The sequence below is a fragment of the Ranitomeya imitator genome, chromosome 1 (assembly GCF_032444005.1).
Source record: "Ranitomeya imitator isolate aRanImi1 chromosome 1, aRanImi1.pri, whole genome shotgun sequence".
In the NCBI taxonomy this organism is placed as follows: domain Eukaryota; kingdom Metazoa; phylum Chordata; class Amphibia; order Anura; family Dendrobatidae; genus Ranitomeya; species Ranitomeya imitator.
The window spans coordinates 408,667,503-408,675,097 of record NC_091282.1 but is presented as its reverse complement, the minus strand read 5'-3'; positions in this window follow the sequence as shown (position 1 = coordinate 408,675,097).

The window sequence follows — 7,595 nt, the reverse complement described above, 5'->3', positions numbered from 1 at the left end:
GTTAGGGTTAGAGTTTGTGTTAGGTTTAGGGTTAGATTTTATGTTAGATTTAGGGTTAGAGTTTGTGTTAGAGTTTGTGTTAGAGTTTGTGTTAGGGTTAGAGTTTGGGTTAGGGCTAGAGTTTGTGTGCTGGGGGGAATTACTGTTCGGGGGCATAATACTGTATGGAGGAGCTGGGGGGGAAATACTGTGCGGGGCCTGGGGCATAATACTGTGTGGAGGAGCTGGGGGGAAATACTGTGCGGGGCATAATACTGTGCAGGGGGGCAATAATACTGTGCAGGGGCAATAATACTGTGCAGAGGGCAATAATACTGTGCAGGGGGTGGGCATAATACTGTGCGGTGGGCAATAATACTGTGCAGGGGGTGGGCATAATACTGTGTGGGGGGCATAATACTGTGTGGAGGAGCTGGGGGGGAATTACTGTTCGGGGGCGTAATACTGTATGGAGGAGCTGGGGGGGAAATACTGTGCGGGGCCCGGTGCATAATACTGTGTGGAGGAGCTGGGGGGGGGAAATACTGTGTAGGGTCATAATACTGTGCGGGGGCATAATACTGTGTGGAGGAGCTGGGGGGAAATACTGTGCGGGGCATAATACTGTGCAGGGGGGCAATAATACTGTGCAGGGGCAATAATACTGTGCAGAGGGCAATAATACTGTGCAAGGGGTGGGCATAATACTGTGCGGGGGGGCATAATACTGTGCGGAGGAGCTGGGGGGAAATACTGTGTGAGGCATAATACTGTGTGGAGGAGCGGGGAGCCCATAATACTGTATGCATGAGCTGGGGCATAATACTGTGTGGAGGAGCTGGGGGGCGTAATACTGTGTGGAGAAGCGGGGTTCCCATAATACTGTGTGGAGGAGCTGGGGGGCATAATACTGTGTGGAGAAGCACGGGGCCCACAATACTGTATGTAGGAGCAGGGGGCCCATGATGTGCTGTATGGAGGAGCATTACATGAGGCCCATAATACTAAATGGAGGACTATGAGGTGCCTATAATACTGTATGGAGGAGCATTATATGGGGCCAATAATACTGTATGGAGGAGCATTATATGGGGCCAATAATACTGTATGGAGGAGCATTATATGGGGCCAATAATACTATATGGAGGACTATGTGGTTGCCCATAATACTGTATGGAGGACTATGTGGTTGACCATAATACTGTATGGAGGACTATGAGGTGCCCATAATACGGTATGGAGCACTATGTGTTGACCATAATAATGTATGGTGGACTATGAGGTGCCCGTAATACTGTATGGAGGACTATGTGGTTGACCATAATACTGTATGGAGGACTATGAAATGCCCGTAATACTGTATGGCGCACTGTTTGGTGCCTATATTTTGTACTATATCTGTTTTTTTATCTGTGCATCAGGAATCGTGGCATGTGTTAAAGGGGCCCATCAAAACCTGGAGCCGACCCTGGCGACAACGCACATCAAGATGAATACCGGCTGCTGCTGTGACAGGGCGCTCTGCTCTGTGACAGGCCATGTGTTGAAGTCACATAGCAGTTTTGTTAAATGACTCCCGCAGCCTTTTATAGGCCGGCGGCCTTTCAATGTTACTGCTAAGTGACGTCAGCGCTCGGCCTGTCACAGAGCAGAGCGCCCTGTCACAGCTGCAGTCGGCAGCCATTATAATGACCACGCCGAATATGAAGCCAAAAGAGGATGCTGGGGAGCGCAAGAAGGTGAGAAGAATCCCCCTTCTGTAGTTGGGCAAGGTAGTGGCCATAGGGACGGACATAGGGGCCCAGGGAAGGTACATTAAATAAAGGGGCCCAGGATGAGGACATTATTACTGGAAGGGGCCCAGGATAGAGACCTTATTACGGTGGACATTGGGGTCCAAGATGGAGACATTAAATAAAGGGACCAAGGATCTGGCACCTTATTAAATAAAGGTGTGACATAATTACTGTATTGAGGCCAGGATGAGGAACATACATTATTGGTTTATGGTGGCAAATGGGGACATAATTACTGCAGGGGCCAATCAGGGGACATTATTACTGCTGTGATTTACTTTTGATCTTTTTGTCTTCCATGGGGAGAACAAAAGGGTCCTGCTACTGAGCAGGGTGGCCCTATGTCTTTTTTTTTCTTCATCTGACATAGTATAGAAGTCGAGGAAAATAGTGGGGAATGTGCTCTGGAAGCGATCAGCTATAGCTAACTGTGTTATTTTCTGCAGAGACGAGTCTTTGCTGGCAGAAGTAATGGCGGTCTGCACTGGATGAAGAAAAAATACCTCAACCACAGATGTCACCGGTGAGTCAGTGTGTTGCTTGTACACTAACACTATATACTGTGTACAGAGCTCCTTTGTATAATGTCACTGGTGATCACTGTATTATGTGTACACTGACACTATATACAGAGCTCCTGTGTATAATGTCACTGGTGATCACTGTACTACCCGTACACTATACAATGTATACAGAGCTCCTGTGTATAATGTCACTGATGATCACTGTATTACCTGTACACTGACACTATATACAGAGGTACTTGTGTACATTGTCACTGGTGGTAAAAACAGTGTTGTTAGTATTGTGGTTTGTATTCATAATCAATATTGTAGTACCAGAGGAAACTCATGCAAACACGGGGAGAACATACAAACTCATTGCAGATGTTGTCCTTGGTGGGATTTGAACCCAGGACCCCAGCGCTGCAAAGCTGCAGTGCTAACCTCTGAACCGTGCTGCCCTAATATGTCATATTATTCGGTCACTATGTTGTGGTAATATGTGATCTGGTCATGGTGTGGCGGTATTTGTCCCTTGTATGTAGTATTATTTGGTCACTATGTGGTCTTGGCATGGTGTGGTGGTATTTCTTCCTGTATGTGGTAATATTGGTCTTGGTATAGTGGATTGTGTTGTATATGGCGGTCATTTGTTTTCTCTGATATTAATTAGGAGAAGATTATTTATTTCCATTAGAGTTTTAATGATTTGTACACAGCGGCGAAGATGTACTTACAGGGGGTTTCCTGTGGCAAAAAGTAATCACCTCTCCACAGGATAAGTGATAACGTATTGATTGGTGCTCCCCACCAATCAAGTCAAGTCAAGTCTGACTGCTTGGACCCATTCAGCAAAATGTGGAACTTTTTATCCCCATTAGACTGGAGTGGCATGTCCGACTAGATCACTGATCCATTCATTCCCTCAGTGGCTGCACTTGTTTTTTTCTGGAAGCCCCAAAGAGAATGAATGGAGCTGCGGTCAGACATCCCACCTGCCGCTGCATTTTAATAAAATAGTGATAAAAGTGTCCTGTCAGGGATAAAACTTCCCCATTCTTCCAATCGGTGCAGTTTCTAATGCTCGGATCTAAGTGATCACCTATCCTGTGGAGCCCATGGATCGGTGAAAACTTGTTTTAACCAAGAAGCCCATTAATGTAAACTACCGTAATTATACATCCCAGTTATTGGGGCACACGGTAGATGTGCAGCAGTCGTGGGTGTTTTACAGCCGATGCTCCACTATAATGACAGATATTTGCATATAGCTGTAGGGTGGGCCCCTAGAGTCCATTCCCGTGGTGGGCCCCAGACACCCCAGTCCGACCCTGGGAACAGTGATTATATAAGTGTACCTCATGCATGAGAACCTACAGATAAAGTGACAAGTGCCAATATGCAAGATATAATCATAGGTATGTGCAAATGTGTTGTGTAATAGAAAAACACAGTGTAGTACCCCAGCAGAAGGATTATGGGAAACAATATTATGTAATGATGTTAAAGTAATAATAAATAGTGTAGGTAAAATGTACTATTTAAAAAAAAATAATAATAATTAGAGTTGAGCGACTTTTACTTTTTTTGGATCGGGTGAAATCGGCCGATTCTTGCGAAAAGTCGGGGGCTGACTGAAACACGAAACCCAATGTAAGTCAATGGGGAATCAAAGTCGGCAGTGAGTGGAGGACAGGAAAACACCTACAGTGCCCATTTTAATGCCAAAAACATCAATTCTTATTACTTAAGCTTGTCAATCTTAATTTACTTTATAATAATAGTTAGGCATTGAAAACTGGGGGTCATTTGGCTAAAGTTGTGGGGGGGTAGGGCTGGCTCAAGATTTTCGTTGGCCCAGGAAACGCGGAATACGTCACGGCGGTGGAGCAGGGAGAGGTAAGTATTTCAACTTTGTAAGTGCTGCGATCCTGAGCAAGAAGGGAGGGCCCACTCGTTGGCACTGGCACAGGGCCCCTCATAGTACGGCGGTGTGTTTGATGGCGGGTGGCGCCTCCCACTGGCAGAGACACTTTTGCGTACTATGAGGGGCCCTGTGCCAGTGACGTCGCCAACGAGTATGCCCCCCCACCTGATGAAGGAACCTGCACTTTCATCTGCACCTTCCTCTTTGTCCCCGTGTAAGGTGGTATAGTATGCGGGAAGGGGAACCTGACTTTCAGCAGGGTCAGATTCTGGCTGTGTAGAGTGCAAGGGGAATGTAGTGGTCTGGGTCAATGTACCAGCAGACTCATCTAGCGGTGGCTGGGCAATGGGCAAGATGAGGAGGAAACACAGATATAGGCCCAAATAATAAAGTAGGCTAAATGCAGTTCAAAATTGGTAACAGGACTAAACAGGCGGCATTGCTTTGTTCAGTGGTGGAAAACTGTAATGAGTGGCAGACACAGTTAGTAGGCCCAAATAATAAAGTGGGCTAAATGTCTGCCAAAAAATTGTTCATAAAAAAACAGGTGGCATAGCTAGGTACAGGGGTGGGCTCCTCTGCTGAGTAGCAGACAGTGGTAGTAGGCACAAAGTATTAACTGGTCTAAATGGAGGCCAGGGCCCCTGTATATTTTAACTATCATCTATCATTTCAACAAATTTGTATTGGCAGTGCCATTGAAGGATTTAGCAGCACAGACTACACAGTGGTGGAGCGAGCAGGGAGAGGTAAGTATTGCAAGTGGTAGAGCACTGTTCGAGCTGGGGGGAACACTCTCTCATGGGCGGCGGTACTGGCACAGGGCCACTCATATTACGACGGTGTGTCTGACGTTGGTTGTGCACCACCACCGTCAGATACACTTTATTGTACTATGAGGGACCCTGTGCCAGTGCCGTCGCCCAAGAGTGCGCGCACCCACCTGTCCAGGCAAACGGCACTCGCACGGGAGCTTGCGCCAGGTGGTGACCACCTCCCAGATAAGGGAGCCTTTGAGGCCTTTTGTAGCCAAACGATGACGCTGGCTCAACACCTCCAGCCTTAGGTGCTATTGTGCTTTTGCCACTACCACCAGATGCACCACCACCACCATCAGTACCAGCTGGCAACCACCACCCACGGGCTTTTCCCCCAGACTTCCTAATTTTTTGGAAAATCTAACCAAAATAACAACCGTTATATGGTACTGTAAAACAAGGTAGAAGGAGTATATAAACTTGTTGAGAATTTAAATCTCCCTTTTTTTTGGGAGACTGAACCAAAGTTCAGGCCCTGTGCATAAAACACAATGTAAGGCTACTTTCACACTAGCGTCGGTAGGGGCCGTCGCCATGCGTCGGCCCGACGTACCGACGCAATCTGCGAAAAAAAAGAACAGCGTGGGCAGCGGATACTCCATTGTAAGGTCCGGGGAGGAGAGGGCAGAGAATGGCAGACTTGACGCACCAAAAAACGTTACATGGAACGTTTTTTTGTGCCGACGGTCTGCCAAAACATGACGCATCCATCGCACGACGGATGCGACGTGTGGCGATACGTCGCAATGGGTCGCTAATGAAAGTCTATGGAGAAAAAACGCATCCTGCGGGCAACTTTGCAGGATACGTTTTTACTCCAAAACTAGGCATTGCGATGTACATCAAAAAACGCTAGTGTGAAAGTAGCCTAAGTGGCAGAAAGTGGCTGGCTGGGATTCCTGGGCATGCGCACTGCGCTTGTCAGACGCTCCCCCAGGTTCCCCGCCTTTCAGCGCCGGTCTGTGCAGGAATCTGTCCAGGAATCCCAGCCCCGCACTGTGTTACAGTGCGGGGCGGGGATTCAGTAACAGGTTGGCCGCACTGCTCGCACAGGCGGAGTCAGGAACCGGCATCTGAGCTATGACTGCCAATTCTCAATGCGCCTGCCCCAGGCAGGCACGCACAGCGCAGGCGCCGGATTTAAGAAGAACAGCACGCAGGGGGCGGCGACCATCGCCCCAGAAGAGATGAGTGACGGCAGTTGGGCACTTCACAGAGGAGGCTTCAGACCCACCTCCGTGGACAAAGATAGGTGTTTTTGAAAAGTTTCACAGCGCTTTATTTTAGTAATACATGGACACAAAACTAAAAGAGCCACCTTGTTAGAATGCAGCATTACTGCTGCACAAGGTGGCTCTTTTAGTTTATAACGGCTGGAGGGGGGTGACAGTGGCCCTTTAAGTATATCCACTTTGTGGGAATTTGAATCTCACTTTTTTTGGGGGGAGACTGAACCAAAACTCAGGCCCAGTGTATAAAACAACACAATGTAAGTGGCAGAGAGTGGCTGGAAGATATATGAAAAAATACAAGGACTGTAGTACAATTTCAATCTCCCTACAATGATCTCAGGACAAGTATGGCAGCAATAAATAGGACTGTTGCACACAAAAGTGTGGACAAATAAACAAGATAACTGTGCAGAAAGGAGCAACAGGATTTTTGGTTTTAAAAAAGCAGTTGGTTTGCACAGCGGCGTGCAAACAGCAATGCAGCTATCAGGGAGTCTTATAAGGCAGCCTAATAAGCTACAGAGCTGATGCACAAAAATATAGCCTCCACTGTCCCTGCAAACAAATGGTGGTGTTGGACAGTGGAAATCGCTACAACACAAGCAGTTTGGGGGTTAATCTTCCCTCCCTAACCATATCCCTTCTTCTGATGAAGCTGCAGCAACCTCTCCCTATGCTAAGATCGGCAGAAGTAAGATGGTGGTCGGCGTGCACGCCCCTTTATAGCCCCTGTGACGCCGCAGAAAGCAAGCCAATCACTGTCATGCCCTTCTCTAAGATGGTGGGGACTGAGACCTATGTCATCATGCTGCCCACACTCTGCGTCCTCCTTCATTGGCTGAGAAATGGCGCTGAAAGCATCATATGAAACGCGACTTTTGCGCGCTGATCGGCGACCTCATGGCCGATCCCACACTAGGATCGGGTCGGGTTTCATGAAATCCGACTTTGCCGAAAGTCGGCGATTTTTTAATTTGTCCGATCCATTTCGCTCAACCCTAATAATAATTAAAAGAAAAATATCATAAAAAATATAAACAATAAAGTGAAAGTGTCTTTTTAACAGCTGCATAGATGAAACCCCATTCTAGGAGGATGACACTCTCTTTTCATCCACCAGATGTCAGAACACTCTCGAGGTGGTGTACCAATTTTCTCCAAATGTTCACATACACTCCAGGAAATCGAATAGTAGATGAAATAACCGCAGTCATACAGCTGAAGAGTTGTGGACAGCTCTACAGGCTGAATTTGATCAATGGCTGTCTCCGCTGAGCCTGCATCCAGGGAAGGCTGTGTCCGTTAATGGTGCGAAGTTGATATGCACCGACATGGTAGAA